This window comes from Xylocopa sonorina, chromosome 1 (assembly GCF_050948175.1).
Source record: "Xylocopa sonorina isolate GNS202 chromosome 1, iyXylSono1_principal, whole genome shotgun sequence".
NCBI classification, from domain to species: domain Eukaryota; kingdom Metazoa; phylum Arthropoda; class Insecta; order Hymenoptera; family Apidae; genus Xylocopa; species Xylocopa sonorina.
Window position 1 is genome coordinate 12811863 of NC_135193.1, and position 16504 is coordinate 12828366.

At 47.8% G+C, this 16504-nt stretch overlaps 1 protein-coding gene across 1 annotated transcript in view; it reads left to right on the forward strand.

Annotated features, from left to right (window-relative positions):
• The first annotated feature begins 5045 nt into the window (after nucleotides 1-5045).
• LOC143424577 (peptidoglycan-recognition protein SC2) overlaps nucleotides 5046-16504 on the forward strand; it is a 209317-nt gene continuing 197858 nt past the window's right edge. The window contains exon 1 of the mRNA XM_076896763.1: nucleotides 5046-5050. The gene's annotated coding sequence lies outside the window, so the exon portion shown is untranslated. The remainder of the gene's footprint in view (nucleotides 5051-16504) is intronic.

A 16504-nucleotide genomic window follows, 5' to 3' on the forward strand; every position in this document is an offset into this window, starting at 1 on the left:
CGCCGCGGCAATGTTCGCCCTCCCTCATATGCATTTTAATCGAATTATTTTTCGAAATTTTGCGAAACTGCACCAACGACCGAGTCCCTCCGTTCGGATCGAGACCGTATGCGGGCTAATAAAAATTCGACTCGCGCGCACCAGCCACGGAGACGTATAATCAGGCCTCCGCGCGAATAGAGGACAGGCTAGAGAACGTCTGAAAATTTAAATTGGCCTAGGCCGCTCGTAGCGTACGCTCTTGTGGCGCGAACGCGCGGATTAGCCTACTGTTCGTGTTCTGTCGCGAGCTAACCGGTGATTATCGTCCGAGGATACGAGCCACCGAAAAATTGCTAGACCCCGTTGGTACCGATTGCGTTGATTATGGCGCGGAATCGAAAGATCAGAGATAATGATGTTATTTACGATAGATCAGGGAATTTTTCTTGTCTTGGCACGATGCTCTTAAATATCGACGCGGAGTAGGGTCGAACCTTGCTCGAATTATCGCGAATGTCTTTTCTGCGAAATTCGTATAAGCGAGCAGATTATTTCAGGAGCAGCTTCAACACGGATGCAATGTTCTCTTCCTATTTAAAAAAAAAAAAGGAGAGAAAGCAATCGCAGAGTTAAGTACCGGGCGATTAAAAGCGAAACGCATAGGTACTGTTTATGAAGAACGAAAGGATCAACAGAGTCAGAGGAATTAACGAGATTTACTTTCACGTGCACGCCAGGCTGTGCAAACAACCGGGCCATTTGCACCATTGCTTTTAATTATCCATCAATTATGCCCGCGGTTGCTCGTCTGCGGCTGAGATACCGAAACCCGGTCGAGGGGACCCGAGCAGGCGGCGGCTGGCTAGGTGTTTCTTTTTTCACCGAGCGCAAGAGGCGACGGCAAAAAGTTAATTAAAAACGCGATTACACCCAGCGTCGTTTCATCTGTTTGCTCATTAACAGGCCCGGCGTGTCCAATCCGATGATTAGATAGCCTATGCCACCCGTGCCGCATTTTCGATCGGCGATCTGCCAGGCCAGCGGTCAACCGATTGCTTCGACGAGTAATTACGTTGCCGTTCCGTCGAGGGCGAGCGCGAAGAACGGAGAGAGGATATTACGCGTTCAAACTCCTGGCTCCGTCTTTCGACTAGGCGAGCCGAAAATTAGCGATCAACCAGAAATCCAGCGCGCCGCGGATCGGCGGACCGTTGATTTTTGCAGGGGGATGCGCCATGAATATTTATGTGTCCCACGACGCAGGGCGGCGGGTATTTTACGGCGCGAGAACTCGCGCCAACGATCGTCGACGCATACCACCGGGATCCGTGTCAAAATCGAGCCGATAAATTCGTCTGTCTGCCTGGTCAATTACGACCGGCAGCCGCCGCGATCATTTATCGGCGGCTTTTCGCCACCCCTCTCTGCTCGATCGTTTTTCGGATCGATAGGTTTCAAGGGAATTTTCGAGCGATCCTTTGACTCGTGATATGAAATGCGATGCGAAATAGTCCTGGCAACGGTGTGTGCGTGAAAAGAGCGCGCGAGACTTTAGAGGCTTTCACTGGCCATCGAAAGGGGTGAAAAACGTGTACTCGACATTTCCTTCTTTCAGCTACCGTTTTTCAATCGACGACAGCGTCGCTGCAAGAGTGGCTGATAATTACATGCTCGCGGTATGTTCTTGATGGCGAGTTTTATGACTTCGCGTACGGAGGTTGCGTATAATTACGCAGAAGGTCGATTCTTTGGACTTCGAACGGGAAAAATCCACCCCTCGCGGTCAATTTTCTTCTTCGTTGGAACAATGTTGCTCGGTAACGGAGTCCTGTACGCCATTAAGACGTAATAAGTACTATACAAGCATGAAATACCAAAGACATCTGACAGCTTTACCGAGACACCGAGATCCGCAATAAAGATAAGAGGTAAGACACGGCTCGGAATGGTGCATTGAAAGACAATATCATTCTGTACTCGTGCAATCTTTAGTATCGATCGAGTATCGAGAACGTGGTCGAAAGCCATGAAACAAAAAGAAATAATCGCAGGAGGAGTACCTTGAGCGGATACCAAGGTTTCGGTTTAAGAAACAGCGGAGCGAACGAACGCTTCTGGAAGATATGCAAGGCTCGGGCGAGGGAACCAGCGAGGAAGGAGCGCGCGAGGCGCAAGGGACAGATCGGCGACCGGGCTCCCGCAGCCAGGAACACGCGAACCGTAATCTCCGCGGCATTCGCGAGACCAAATTTGGCGACATTGTGAGGCGGCTCTCGGTTAGGCGGACAGCTGTTTCCCAGGGTCGCGGCAGACAGAAGCATCGAGGAACAACAAGACAATTCCGTATGATTTATACTTATGAGCGGTACTGCCATTTAATAGCTCCCGCGCGGCATCGCGGTCACTGAATCATCGAGAGGAGACCAGCAACAGCCGGCGAGTTCGCCTCTGAAAGCGGAGGTCTTTGAATCATTCGAGCGCACGTGAGCGCTCGTTACCAGGCGTTGGAATGTGCTCGATTAATTAATTAGAATTTGATGACGCTACCTTTAAGGTTTTTTTCACGGGTCTACAGAGATGATTGCTGGTTCGAGGAGTTCACCGTCGACGCGTTGACGTTACGTATACCGTTCCCTCGTGAAATTCTGCAAAAGAGTAAACGAGCAAATAGGACGATAAAAATGTCTCTATCCATCAACGAGAACCGGCGATCAATACTCGCCCCGTAGGAGAGGACACTCGGGGGCAGCAAAAAGGTCCACCCACGCGAAAAGTGTGCTCGCACGCGGCTCTCCCTAATGGCTCTCCCTCGGGAGGGAAGAAAACCAGGGCGCAGCATCCGTTCGATCGATCCTCATTATGCGCGTTGACCTCCGCCACGACCCCATTCCCCGTGGCGGAAATTGGTTTTATAATTTAAACCAGCCACGAAGGTAATCGAGCCCTCCTCTCCGGAATAACCCCGCAAGCGCCGTATTCGGTTTCCGTCGTTGGCATTCACGACACCATCGGCGCGTATATGCGCGGGGCCGCCTTTAGAAATCACTTTCTCTGATTGACAATGAATGCTGCCCCTCGAACTTGTCCCGCTCGATTCGATCGTACCTGTTCGTTTATTATATCGAACGTCTGCCCCTGGTCCCCCACCCTCTTTTACAGATGTCTATCTAATTCTCTCGTGCGTCTATCGAGGCCACTGATCGCGGTACCTCTAACTCCCCGCCTCTTTTTATCCGATCGTCTCTTTTTCATCGGCCAGATACAGATGACGGCCACAGAATGTACCAGTACTCACGTGGGAAGACGGCAGGTGTATCGAGGAGAGAATAACGCCGCGCGATGCACTCACTTCTTGCTCCACGTGCACCGGATAAGGTGGATCGCAGAAAGAGAGGAATCAATTATAAGGGAATCTGCATCGCAGATTACACCGGATGAGTGAGGATTCGGCTACTCGAGGAGGATCTGTCGTACCTAACGCGTCAGGTTGATCTTCCTTTCCGTTCCGTCTAATTTGTTGGATCCGGAAGTTTGCTCTTGCTAATGGAGACCTACCTACAGACATGATTCATGCGTCCCAGATTGACTCTCGAATAATTAAATTGTCTTTTATTACACCTTTGTTGGGAATAGCTAGGTTATTATATAACTGGTACGTCTGTTTTTTTTTTTTTTTTATTACAGTTTGTACTCATTTTCTATTCACACTAAGATGACTGATGGGAATTAGTAACCTCGTCATCTCATAAATCCGCGCATTTTCCGCCAGGTATATTCGTAGAAACAAGAACCGAATAAAAATCCAGCGTGGCGCGCAGTAAAAGTTTCTTGCCCAACGCTTCCAAGAACCAGTCGGAAAAAACTAGAGAACGGAATCCAGTTTTCCCCGTTACTATCACCGCCGGATTCAATGTACCAATGACTGAATGTAAAGTGTCGCGCCTAATTGCCGCGTAATTGCACCGCTGTCAATCCCCCCCGCGAAATTCCCCCCCGCGTTAATGGAGCCTCCCGCAGTTACGCGACTGCAATTACTGTCAATGCGCCGCGAAAGGCGGTCTACTTCAATCTCCGTGAATATCATCAGCCGGCTCCATCGGGTCTTAATAACATATTTTAGGCGATCATTAGCCTCGCGACCACACGCAACCGATGGTACCTGAACGGGTGCTCGACGGTAAGGGGGCACTTCCTGAGACAGATGTCCGATTGGGACGAAATTGATTGACGTCAGGCCTAATAACGTTCCACTTTTCGTGGACCGTCACGAGCCAGCCATAACGTTTTACGACAGTTTCAGCAAATTAGTACGTTCGACGATAGATTCGTATCTGCCTTTGACCAAGTCCGTCTCGTCCTTCGTCTAATAGCTACCTGACTTTCCTGTTCCCTTCGAGGAGAACCTGTCCCCCAGATTGATCGCGTTAGTCTTCGTTCCTTCGAGCACAGCTAATCGTATGTTTTCTGCGGTGACGTGAGAACATTTGCGTGGACATGATGGAAAGCGAGGGGATACGATGGTTGATTCGCGTTGAATTGCTCGCCAGTTGACTCGCTATTATACGCGGTGGGATTTTTTGTCGTTGCAAATCGAATGTTTACTTTCTTCTGTATGCAGTGGAATCGCAGATTACGGTTTTCGAGACACGATGGTAATGCTTTCCATACTTTTTCCCCGTCCAACGGCTCTTTATCCTCTCGTTGAGACGGAGAGGATCTCTTTCTTGATGATGTTCTCGAGTCAACGTCGTCCCGGAACGAGCAAACCATGTGGCCGAGTAAAATACGTCTATTTTCTTAGAGCTGCTGCTAACATGGGGCAAATGTTCCAACTCGACTACACGCTTTCAGCAACGTTTTATGATGGCTCGCATACGTGCAGATATTTTCACAGTTTGTTCAGTGGGACTATCTGGTTCTTTGAGGAATTCAATTAGGGTTATGTTATATACGTGCACGGAGAAAGGGTCGACGAGTAAAAAAATTGAATGCTTCGTTCGAATTTTTCTAACAATTTTTTCAAACGATAAATGAATCGTGTGCTCACGAGAGAGTATCCTTCAATGTTCTATATTTATCCTAAAACATTTGCACGTTCATCACCTGTTTCTTGTAACCCCAAAAAATATACCAGACTACAGGAAGAGTTGGAGAACGAATGGTTAAACCGAAACATTTCCAACAAATTTTCTAAAAAAAGAACGCGCTGTTTACCCATAAAAAAAGTCACCCCTAGGACCCTATAATTATCCTAAAACGTCTCACGTGCATCATACGTTTCTTGTAATCTCAAAGGATACACGAAACTGCAGGAAGAGTTAAAAAATAAATACCAAACGCAAACATGGGCAACAAATTTTCCAGAAAAAGAATGAGCCGTGTTTTCGTGAAAAAAAGTCACCCCCCGAAATCCTATATTTATCCGAAAAGCTTCGAGGCGCATCACAATGCAACCCCAAGCTTCATCCCCTCCTCCATCCGCCAACCATCTATCGACGCACATTTAGAAAGCAGTCAAAAGTGTCGGACAAATATACTCGACGAAACCATTAAAAGACCCCGAAGGACCTTGCGCGGCTCGCCGAGGAAAATCTGTTTCGACCTGGCTGCTCCCTTCTGCAGTGCACATGCTGGATCCGGAATCAGAGTGGTTCCGGTTTTTTCCATTCTTCCATGGGAAAGCGGAGCGGTTCGAGGCGAAACGACGTCGCCCTGAAAGGACGTCACCGCCCCTGTCTGCAACTCTTCCAAGCGACTGGAAAAGGAAGTCTTGCGACGGCTGGCTGGTGCTTCGGGGTAAAGAGGGTTGGAGAGAATCGTGGCAGTGTGGTCCTGTGTTCTGGGCGGACGTCCGCCCTGCACGATCCAGATATCGATCGCCCAGCATTGTTCCCCTCGAGCTTGTTATTAACTGTCATAGATCTCACGAAATACCGACCTGTCAGGCGCGTCTTCCGCTACGCCTGCTCTTACAAATTAATTTATCACGAGTCCCTTAAGTGTTTTCCTTTTTTTCGCGTGCTCTGCCTTCAGTGATCGTGCGATTGGAATTTCAATTTTTTCTTTTTTTTTTTTTAATATCAAATCTACGAATTGACTATCGTCGTTTCCAATGCTACGTAATAATTAATCGCGCAACGGAAGAATGAAACGAAGAGAACAAGGATTGCGTGGTTTAAACCAACAACGATGTTATATAGTGGAAAATCCAAGCGGAAATGGAAGCAGTTCAAAGAGGAGACCGCCCTCGTTGCGGCGACTCTCGCAGCCACCCCCAGGGGCCAGCAGGCCACGAAATGCAGTTTCTCGGATCCGAGAGCCCCGGGGGTAGGATGGTGAAGTGGTGTACGCGAGTGTGGTGGTCCGCCATTCCGGCAAATGTCCGCCCCACGCGACCTCAATTTATTCGACACCTCCCCTCGCCTTCAGCGGTTTGGAAACTGCTCCGAATATTTTGGCGCGAGGGAGCGACGCAGCATGCGCCTCGAATCTCGACTTGGCGTAACAGCAGGCTGGCAAAAGGGTGAGCAAACCCACGTCCAGCCATCGTAAAAGAGTTATTATGCTAATGAACACTGGGCGCCTAATTACTTACCCGGTAGGGGAGACCGCGTACACCTTTATCTGGTTATCTCTGCGCTCTCGAAAGGTGTATCGAACGCTCGTGGAACGATTGATAAGAAACAGTCATCCGGTGGTACGAGTATAATAAATTATTTACACGTCCGATCGCGATGCTCTCATTCGGCTATAATATCTTAATTCTAAACCGCTTGCAACGGTGTCTCGAAGGAGGCTGACTGCTTCCAGAACCTTTTACGATTCCTTTGTGCATACATCTACTTTAATTTTCGACTCTGACTAACCTGCGAGATTGTATATCCTGTCAAACGTTCCTCGTCTTTGTATCACTCATTTCTGAATCAGCTCGAGCTATTAAATCCATCGCATCGACGGAGAATTTCTTCCAAGAACCACGTAGACCAAATAAATCAGGCAGAGGTATACCGGATTTTCCGTGAACGAAGGAATCCATGGAATCCCGTCCAAGGGGCATAAAACTTTCCCTGCGGATGTGGCGCGGTTGGAAACGACGCGTCGCGGCGCGTCCCTGACAGTCGACCTCTATCCGCGCGTCGACGCGACGGCGGCGTCGCTGGCCTGGACGCGAGCCAGTCTTGCGAAAGTCCAGTAACACGTGTTTCAGGTCCGTTGGCACGTGTTGGTGGTCCGTCGAGGCCCGTAAACGCCGCTACTCCACGCTGGCGGACGCCGACAAAGGGCGCCTCCGGGTTCTCCTATTGTGGAGAATTTAAGTCCGTGGAAACTGGACGCATTGTCGTGCCTGGTTCTCGTCGGACACGCACGTCCACGGATTTATCCCCGAAAACGGAGGGTGGGAAAAAAAAGCGGGGGATACGACCGGCTGCGCTTGGATCCGCACCGCCACGGATTCCCAGCGTTTTCTGCTCCGCGATCTTTTTCCCTTTCGGGTCTAGATCGTTGTTCACGGCGAGATTCCTCGTTGTCACGAGCGGTGCCGCTATTTCGCCATCGCCTCCTTTGTTTTCACTGCCGTTTCTCTGCGGTTGCTCGCGGCCCGTGCAGTCTGCAACAGAAAAATTCATTAATGAATACAAAATTTAATAGCGGTGTTTCGCGATCGATTACAGAGATTGCGGCTAATCTCGGGACATATTTTACCTCGCAATAAGAACAAATTTCCAGAGGGTGAAAAAAAGAAATCGAGACACCCCGTCCATTTACGAACGAACAAAAACTCCAGCAAAGTGGATGATCCCATGAAATTCCTACTCACCGATAAAAGCGCCCCGTATATATCCATATCTCAAATACGAGGCACATTTTGGCCCATCTCCGCTCGCACCGTAAAAAATCTATAATAACCTTCCTACCGGCTTTCGAATGGCCGAAAACTAAACGCTAAACACGGTCATCCGTATCGACGCATAATTACCCTCGCTATACACGAAACTAGCTCGCCGCGCGGGGCAGAACCTTGGCGGAGGGCAGAGGGGTGCGGACACTACCAGCTGGCCTCTTTATCTATATACGCGGCACGTCGAAAAAACGGCGAACGGGTCTGGAAAGCGTGGGCCGTCTTGGGAGGTCGCGGACGCGCCACCGGGTGATCCTGGCGTGCCCTCTCCTAAATATGTTATTAGTTCGGTCGTATAACTGCTTCATTTCGTGCGTATGGCCCCGGGGGGATCGTCTCTCTGTTCGCGGGCTGCCAGGAGGCCTGGCGGAACGGCGAACGGGAAAGGGGGAAGCGTTTTCGCGGGATTAGACGGGAACGCGCACGACCGGAGGAGAGAATGGCCGCGCTACGCGAACTCGCCGCGCCCTCCCAGGAGTTCGACCAGGGAGGCCTAGATTGTTTAATCGTTACCCCCTCTAATCAATGCCACGGCACCCTGTAATTTCGCCAAATTGCGGTAGAAGACGTTTCTACGGGACATTCGGGTCGAAATAGGCAGCAGCGGCAGCAGCACGATGGTAGGTCTTAATTTCGATCGTTATAAGAGCCGCTAGATGGTCTAGCTGGCTGGCGTTTCACGGATGTTCGCATTATGTTCCGCGTTGGATACGTCGTCGCGTGGGAATTGAAATAAGGTGGTTGATAGGGCGAATGGAGAGGGTGAGTAGGAGAAATTCGACGGCCATGCGGGCTTATAGTAGGCCGATTAGGCGGCTACTCTCGCTCACAGTCTGGGAAGTAATGCACGGTATTAAATGTAGTGGTCTACGAGGGCTTCTGTGATGATTGCACGCCTACGCTGAACATTACCCGTGAGCAGAGCGGCTTAACGATCGCGTAGATTTGCAATATAAATCCGGCAGGAATTCCGGCGGTGTCCCTCGAGGGTTGAAAATCGTGGAAACGTTCACGGCCAACCTCGTCGGGTACCGTTATCGTTGGGCACGCTTTCCGTTAAGATTAAGGGAACGAGTTGATGCGTATAGCTACGATATCTTTGCAAAGAGCGTAACTAAAACGGTTTGCTCGAACAAATAATCTAAAGTTGATATAACGATATAACAGAGTATTGTGCATCGTTTTTTCTGCATTGCGCTCTGGAATTACCGTATCACGAAATTGTAGGTATACCTTTCGTAACGGAGTCAATGGAGACTAACATCATAATTACCTCGTTCACGATATAATTACTTTATTCCAGATACTACAAAAACAGCGGAGAGATCTTAATCGTCTAATTGTTTCGGACGAAACCTGGACCAGTTTACCCGCACCAAATTATTTTATAATTAAACCCCTCGAGGGTCATATTATCGCGATTACTTTCCTCGTGCAACAAATATCAATAAAACACTCGAAATTCTGCCGTATATTCCCAAACCGTTTAAACAGCTGTAATTTGTAAATCTAAATTTAATCGCTAACTCAAAACACGCTCAGATCGATTTCTTCATCATCGTCAATTAATCGTTTTCAGGGAGACGAGCGAGGTACAAGATGTAACTCGTAAGAATCACAGCGCATCGTGTGCAATTAAGTGAACTGTAATTAGCCATGTCGAACACTGGGCGTGTAACAAACCTGTACTTTGATTAAACGAGACCAGGTGACGCGGTGTACGAACGAACCGTCGAATTACAGCTATTATCGCCCCGGCAGCGTTTTGACTGTGCAAATCATCCGCGTTAACTTAGATCGCCATCTTCGATCGCGTCGAAACGTTTGTTATGATCGATAGAATCGCATGTTTGGTCGCTGTGACCATTTAATTTTCTGCCATTCGACTTCTGCCGATCGCAGATCAGGAACCAAAACAAGTTCAAAATTATAGTTCTGCAAGAATTAAAAACGGAATAAAAAGATAAACGTGCAACCTGTTGCAGAATGGAAGTTCTGGTTCAAACGAGATTTCTTTCAAACGATAATAATTCCGAAGAAATTTCGTCACAGTCCGTACGAGTGAATTCCTCGTCGATGAAGGCGTACGATTAATCGAAGTGATCTCCCTGGGTGGCGAAGCAATTAAAACTTGAATCGGTCTAATTCTCGTTTTATCGCCTAAGATCGAGCCTTAATATGCGCGAGCGGATCGTATGGCGTGCCGATTTCGACCATCGGAATTTCAAGAGGAATACCAGCGATGGAAGCAACGCGATACGAACGCACGACGGAAATTCCCTGACAAACGTACGTCTTGGTATTTCTTCTCAGAGAAAGGTTAAAAAATAATGAGCTCGTTACTTCTCGAGATTTTCAGAGACTGTTCGCGATTCAGAAATATACAAGAATTATGAAGGAAGTGAATAGCGTTTGCTCGAAACTATCAAACGACTGACATCGAAAGCCCATCGCTGTGTTCTTTCCGCGCAGCAGCTTTCAAACGGCGAAACTGCTGGCAGCCCATGCATGGTGGACCACACGCGCGTCGATAGACCTTTTAAGAGGCCGTTTTGCGAAACTGAATTCGAGAGCCGCCGTTTCGTACATAATTGCCCGTGTAGCCCGAGCATCGAGATCGAAACGCGGATCCAGCGTTTACAGCTTCGGAACAGAGGGGGCCGATCAGATCGTTTAACAAAAAGGAATCGTGTCACAGATCGAGATAAGCCGAAATAATCGCCCCTTAATCCGATGGATGGTAAACGCGATCGTTTAAAGGATTTCTCCCATGGACGGTGCCAGGATTTTCGGCACAATTCGCTTTCGTAATCGTCTGGGCCCGTATTATCCCGTTCACGTTACGTCATGCAATTTTATGTAATATCGAGCGCGATGTTCGCTTATCAATTATGCCCCACCGGTGGTCAATTCACCGTCGATTTTCATTTGCAAACGACCCCGTTTATACGGCTATTCAGACTTCAAGGGGACGAACGAGGCGGTATTATGTAAAAAAGGGAACGGATTGCGCGCAAGCGATCGTATTCCAACCTTATAAAGTTGCTTGCGTTTTCAAAATACCACTATTAACGTCTACGTTACGTAATATAATCATTTTTAAGTGCGACGTATTATCGAAATTAACATCGATACTAGTGAACTACCACTGTTATCAATATGTGATATTTTACAAAACACTTACCAAGGGATTCTGGATTGCTGGAGTCTTCTGAGTCATCGCTGCTACTTTCGGATTCACTGTCTATTACACTAATTTTTCTATTTCTCACAACCGATACGTCATCACTGTTTACACTTGCTCTACCATAATATATGTTTTATACCGTAATATATAACGAAATTCAGAATGAACAGATTGTTGTTTCTCGTTCTAAAACTTTTAACGCGAGTTTAATTTTAAATCGTATGTACGTGCGTATGATGTAGTATCCAGTACGAGAAACAGAAAAATTAGTGCAATAGACAGTAAATCCGGAAGTAGCAGAGATGATTTCACAATTCACACATGATTCCAGCAATTCAGATTCAATCAGCCCACAAGATTCCAGCAATTCAGATTCAATCAGCCCACAAGATTCCAGCAATTCAGATTCTACCAGCCCACAAGATTCTAGCAATTCAGAATGCCTTGGTAAGTGTTTTATAGCATATCACACCAACCGTGACTACAGAACTTGAACTCCAATAATTGTTTCTCAAAATGTAAAAATATTACACTTTCGTATGTTAATTTCTCTATAAATTCATTTACGCGCGCAATCGTCACGAGTTGCAGCGCAGTCCGACCGAAAAAGTCATCGAGCGCAAAGAGTTAATACAGGCGTTGAAATCACCAGTAGGCTATATTGTTACGGGGTACGCTCGCGAAAAGGGATTCCCCCTGCTGGCAAGCAGGTGCGCCCGTTGCGACGTATTTTACCGATTATAAGCTCGAGACCACCCCTTAGAGGCCAGAGACCAGGGGAACTGTTTTAATTGGAACCGAGAGAGAGTTTGTTTTTAATTAATGCCGGAGCAACGATGGCTCGACGATTGGTTTCGAGTTGTTGGCGATAATCGATAGGTTACGGGGAATTGGACGATGATTCTTTTTCAGGCTCTGTTTTCAAGGGTACGTGTAATTTCGATCCGCGGGCAATGGTGAATTTATAAGTGAAAAATATGCGGAAAATTATCTTTGTATAATATCTTAAGCAAAGGGGCGGTGGATATTTGAAAGCTTGAAATTTGTGATCCCTTGGAGCCTGTTCTGGTATTTTTTGAAAACAGAAAATTAAATTTGTTGAATCGTAATTTCAATAAATTTCGAATTGACCATTCTCATCCCCGTTGAGAGAACTCTTAACAAGGACTCGTGGAACGGTACCAAAGCGAAGCCAACTTGTCAGAACGTATTATAATTATAATAAACTCGCTTATCGATGATGGAGTGAATTATCAGGACCGCGTAAAACCGAGACGAGTCATCCTTAGGGCTGAAACGTGACAGGGGTGCGCGAACCGCCCAGGTAGACTCGGTTCGTGGCGCGGTGGAACCGTATTATGAACGTTTTATCGAGTCAGACTGCAAAGAGTGGCGAACCACAAGTACCGAAGCGCTAATTGCGAGCGGCTCTTTCCAAGGCATGGCACACGTGGCCACGATGTACGCCTCGTTAAGGCGGTCCTTAAGTCGATCCTGCCCGGGCTGGCATTCCACGTGCCCGCTTCTGGGAGGGTGGCGCGCTGAGATACGCCGCGTTTCGGACTCATGATCGCTGTAATTGGGGCCGAAGCTGGCTTCGAATCGAGCCGGTGGGACGTTCGCGGGGACCGTGCTCCCAGTGGCTGGCCGAATGTATTTCGATGGCTCATTGGACGGTGAAAGTGACAGATTTTCAAGGATTGCTTCGGTTCTGCTCGCGAATTATTCGAAGAACTGGCCTGTTTTATCAGCGAAGAGAAACGATCGCTCGTGGACGAAGGAAGATTTTAGTTTTGGTTACGAGTGTCATTTAAAAGAAGAAAAAGATTCAATCTATAAATAAATGTTTCAATTGTATCACTGTATACGATGACCCCTGTTGTTCGTCGAAAGAAGCAAAGGGGAAAAAGCCAGCCTTATCCCCAGTGGTGGAAGGTTAAAAACGAAGCGTCTAGTAATCCCAAAAGGCGCATTTCTCAGAGGAAACGGGAAAAAAGTGGCCGGAGTATCCAGCGGACGAGCCTCGTGCTTGTGCTCTCGAGTGCGGGTCCAGAAATGGGCAGACAGGAAAGCCGATGGAAAAAGTCGCGACGCGTGCTTGAATCAATAGAGTGCTCAACCGCGTCAGCGTTTATGGCACCGCGTCAGCGTGCGTTTTACGCGAGATTACCAATGGCCCCGGAGGGTTTTCCTCTCCGCCGGCCGGTCAACGGGCACCCACGAGTGTTTCCACTTATAATAACATTCCGAAACACGTAAATACACTCGAGTGGGCAAAGCCCCGCTGCTGTAGGTCCTTGTCGAGACGACGGTCAGTCGGTGGCCGTGTCTAAACCGACGTCTACCAAAGGACGACGGGATGTAGTCACTCTCCGGTGGCTACTTGAATGTCGTCGTCGGCTTCAAGGATCGTCTGAACGGTGGACTTTTTTCTCTTGCCAGCCGGTAGCAGCCTCCCTCCTTGTGGGGGACGCCTTAATAATGTTCGAGATGAACGTCCGCTTCGTGATCTTGTCGCCTTTTTGTCGAATGTTTGGATAGAACTCGATATCGACCGTGGAAAGGGGTTCAGGAGAAAGTTTTGTTTGGTTTTACGAAAGGGATGGAGATTTTGGGGGTGGTAATGGGTAGACGCGCAAATGCCAATTTGTAATAAAGTTATGTTACACAGGTATCTGTTTCTATATTCTTCAGTGGCCAATTTCAAAGTGGGCGAAGTGGGAAAAAGGGGGAACAAAAATTGAATGAACTTTACGTTATTTCGATGCACTTAATTTTCTGGACATCAGAGAATTCACCAGGACCAGAAATTCTTAACGAACTAAATATTTTATGCACTCCAGCATTTTATATCCAGTATAAATATTCCGTAACATGCCCACTTTATTACCCACCACGGGCAATTCCCATTTTATCACCCTTCCACTTGACCGGGTGAAAAAAGAGAAACCCGCGAGCAGTCGTACCACCCCGAACAGCCGTCGACGAGCCGAGGACGTTCTCTCAAAATCTATCCCATTCGAGCCGTCGACGAGCTAGGCGTCGAAATACGATCCACGAAAGCTGGCCAGCGGATTCCAGTTACCGATCGATAAATCAGACGAAGTGTCTCGGTTAGTTATGGGTGATTTACGAGAGAGTTAGTATCGCAAAGGAACGCGAAACACCTAGGCTGACGTCGTACGGTAGTGGGATCGTAAAGAGGGGCCTTTAATATCGGACATCTCAGACGAATGCTAATTAAACGGAAGGGCAATTTTATGGATCTCCATTGCCTCTCGAATTGCTTGCCTTCGGACATAGAAATAAAGTCCCGAAAACCGTTCTAATTGCACGTAACAACCGACCCATCGAAGCCAGCCAGAATTTCTCTCGTCCTCGTAAGCAAATAAACTCGCGACTCTAGAGGGTTGAACAACAGTTCGACCGACATTAGAAATTCTTTCCAGAAGCACGCAAAAAGAGGCTAACAGCCCCGGTCCCCCTCTGCATAATCACGGCAAACCGCTCGAAATTTTTATACCCCTGCTACAAGATACCATCCTCGAGGATAATCACGTGGAGTCAGTTTCTTCGCCGTGGCATTAGAGCGTTATTCAGATGCGCGGCGAGGGAGCGACGAATTTTTACGTGACACCGGGACCCGCCGAAAAAGGAGCACGACCGCGAGCTCTCGCAAACGAGTCACGTCGCCGACGGATGCCACGGCGACTACCGGATCGTTAGTCGCTTCTTTGGCTCGCTGGCGGATCGAACGCCGGGGTCTTAGATCTTACCGCTAGCGGGTGGCGGCGTAACGAGGCATCGCCACGAGCGTTTCCTCGTCCCGGTAATTGCAAAAATGGACGCCCACTACAGACCGTGGATTACGCGAACGAGTGGTCCACACGCGATACGCGAATCTTCCGCCGGGTGCTTTCGAGCAGGCCTCGCGTTTCCACGCGGCCAGACTTCGCCTCTCTTCTCTTCGCGTCGCCGCCACCACCTCGAGCGAGGAAGGGTTTCTGGGATTGTTACTGGTTATTCCATGTCAATTCCGAGGAGGCGATTGGCGTCTGTTATGCGTTATGGGTTCTTGGAAGCTTGTCGTTATTGTGATTTAAACGCGGGAAATTGTAGGTGTTCGCCAGTTATTCCGCAGGGGTTGCGAAACGGATCTGTCCCAGTGGAAAGGGGATTTTTGTCGTCTGAGGGAACATTCTTTTTTTCAGATTTAAAGGCAATTTTTGATTCAGATTTATCAATGTTTTGCGAAGTTATACACGTGGGTGTCTTTTTCTAAGCAAAACACGTTCCACGTAATGTTACCCTCGAGAGGGTGAGTTTCGTTTGGAACGCTGGGTGGACGGGCCGCAAAGAAGTGACCTGAATCGAACCGAATCCCAATTGCCGCCAGCTAACTGTACGTTTCGCCGACCGGAAGGAAGTTGCACGGAGGATCGCGAACAAAGGGCCACCCAAACGCTGACGCGTAACGAACCACCGATTCTTTCTTCTGTATCTTTTTCAACCGTTCCGTAAAGCGAATTCCGTAGAAATCGCAACAGACTCTAGGGCCACGGCTGGCAAATTCGTTCACCAGCCATGCCATCCTCCCATTATTTTCTAATTATCCCGTGTACGACGGAACACGCTTGATCATCGCTCGACCACCGCTGTGTTCGAATAGAAATCGAAAACAATGAACTCTGCACAAGTACGAAACTCGTCAAGGATTTTAGAAGATTCTTGATTGAAGCGTTCCTCATCCGACGCTTCAGAAATTTTTCTAAGTTAAATTAAGTTTGTAAAAACTTTTTTAATATATAGTAATTTAATCATATTCAAATATTTACATTGGAAACTTTCCTGAAAATCTGGTCTGACGTAAACGAATTTTCCAAAGCGTCCTCGAGCTTTTATCTTTCGTTCCATCGAGGATTTTCGTGCCTCCCGAAAGAGAAGCAAAGATGGACCACCAAGATCTGCCTAAAACAAAGCGATTACCCGCCACTGATTTACCAGACCAGACAAATCCGAGTAGACAAGCCGAACGTAAACTTCCGCTCGAGATCACGGAGGAACCAGGCCCAGCTACGTTCACGAATAATTTCCTAATAAGGGCGTAATTACTTAATATCTGTTTTGGGTCGTCAACCAGGACAGAGTGGCATGTCTCAAGGAAACTGCTCGTTAGAGACTTGAAACGTCGTTTTGTCTAGACTTAATTAACCAGTAGAACCTTTCAAAATGTCGAACCTCGTTGTTTGCCGGATTATGTATAATTTGAGAAGACCTTGCTGGTCAAGTTTCAGGAAACAAGTCTGAAGTTATGCGAAAAAAACTGATCAGCTTCAAAATCAAGAGAAGCATAATTAAAGCAGCCAACAGGAAGCGGATCCAACGAAAATGTATTCGAATAAAGTAACCCGACTCATGACAATCCTGACCCAAAT